Source organism: Orycteropus afer, unplaced genomic scaffold, assembly GCF_000298275.1.
Source record: "Orycteropus afer afer isolate SDZICR_OR568_19922 unplaced genomic scaffold, OryAfe1.0 scaffold00022, whole genome shotgun sequence".
Classification (NCBI taxonomy): Eukaryota; Metazoa; Chordata; class Mammalia; order Tubulidentata; family Orycteropodidae; genus Orycteropus; species Orycteropus afer.
This window is the reverse complement of record NW_006921609.1, coordinates 5,800,108-5,802,055: the sequence shown is the minus strand read 5'-3', so window position 1 is coordinate 5,802,055 and position 1,948 is coordinate 5,800,108. Positions and strand designations below refer to the sequence as shown.

General features: G+C 39.9%; 1 pseudogene; it reads right to left on the bottom strand.

Annotated features, from left to right (window-relative positions):
- Window positions 1-856: 856 nt before the first annotated feature.
- Window positions 857-1,715, bottom strand: LOC103191996 (annotated as a pseudogene).
- Window positions 1,716-1,948: the final 233 nt, after the last annotated feature.

Genomic DNA, 1,948 nt, shown 5'->3' with positions numbered 1-1,948 from the left:
TGCCACATCAGCAAATGAAGGTCTTGAAAGCTTTCTCTTTTCCATATGAGTAAGGCTGGGTTTACTCAGATGTTGCAACTCTTTCCCAGTCCTATTTTGAGAGACTTTTAACCTAAACGGACTATTCCTAAAGGTGCGCGGTTATGTACCAAACAGTGTTTCTTTGCTATTATGGAAATATTATAGTGTTTCTTTGCTAAGTATTATAATGACTTTTATAATACTAAATAATTAATGTTATCAAAGACAGTACCATGTGGGACTTCCTCAGCACTTATGACCAATCCATTATCAACAAATACCAATCTTTAAAACCAAATTCCAGAATAAGTGCAGTTATACTGAGACAAGAAAGTACAAAGAGCTTGCTGGCTATGGTATACCAAATGGATAAAAAGTAAAACTGACTTTACACTATGTTGTTGTGTTATGTGCCGTCGAGTCGGACCCAACTCATAGTGACCCCTCCTTGGATTTCCGAGGCAGTATCACTACGGAAGTAGATTGCGAAGTAGATTGCCCAACCTTCCTTCCGAGGGGTGGCTGGTTGGTTTGAACCTCTAGCCTTCTGGTTAGCAGTCAAGTGCCTTAGGCACTATGCTGCCAGAGCTCCCTACTACATGACTCCTGTCACTTCCTCCTGTGTGCATGCTTAGATTTCTTGTACCAACACCAGATTGATCTGCTCCACAGGATATGCTCCTCAGCAAAAGAATGAGAAGGTTTGATAATCAACTTCCAAATGTTATGCTTCATTTTCCTCCTTTTATCAATTTCTCAACATATTCAGCATAAGCAAGAAAATCTTTCCAGTAAATCAAGCACTTGGAGTCTAGAATGATCTTGAACAATTAAGTTACATATATCCCATGTTGCTTTTGGTTTCCCATCTCTTCTTTGCTTCAAATCCCCATGCCAGTTTCTTCTTTTTCCAAATAGGCTGTAAATTCTCTGCATCTTTCTTGGTGTTTACATAGCTGTGGCAGGCAATAGCTTTGGCAGTTTTAACACCAAGCTCTCAAGTAGCCAGATGGTTGCTGATTTCCTTGGCCTTCTCGCTATTCCACTTCTCAACAGCCTGGTCTATGTTCTTTTCAAGAGCTGATTTGTCTACATTTTTCTTTTTCACAGGGGGATCAAACCTATCGCTGACTCCAGAATACTGAGTAACCTCCTCCACTGGGTTTCATTTGAGGATTGTCACTGTGAGATGTTTCTTCATTTCTTAATTTAGCTTTCCTTTTTCCCTCTGGAATCTTGATTGTGAGATTTTCTGTTCAACATGTTTTTCATGCAATTCTTGAAATTTATTTCACATATTTAAGGAAATCAGACCCTTCTTTTTAATTGTGATTTGGGTGAAAATTTACAGAGCTAATTCATTTTCCATACAACAGTGCACATACACTTTGTCTCATGCCATTGACTACTATTTACCCCAATGCAACAGCTCCCCTCCCACTTCCTCCTGATAGTTACCTCTTTCCATGCATTCTTGCCCCCTGAGCCAAAGGGTACTCTATATGCATTCCCACTTGCCTTTGTTTCTGCTTTTGGTCCATCTGTTGAGACACCTGAAATTTCTGTCTGTCTAGTCACTCATCTTCTTTAGTTTCCTGGAAGTGAAGTCCAGAGTTTTCTGATGTGGCTTCATCTTCAGAATTCAACTCAACATCACTTTCATTTAGGCCAAGAGGTAGTAGCTCACTCCACATTGGTTGGGAATCTTAAGGTCTTTTCTGCATATTTAACTCTTCATCTTAAATGACTGCTTCCTATTTTAACCAAATCCTAATAACATCATTCCCTTTCCCTTTTTTGGTGGGGTAGAGTGGGTTGGGGGCCAAGCCATTTTATTGAGGTGTTTCTCAGGGTCCAAAGGAGTGAGAACAACAAAGTCCAACAACTACAGTCTGACTTGGATCTCCTGGACTTTACAGTCATCAAA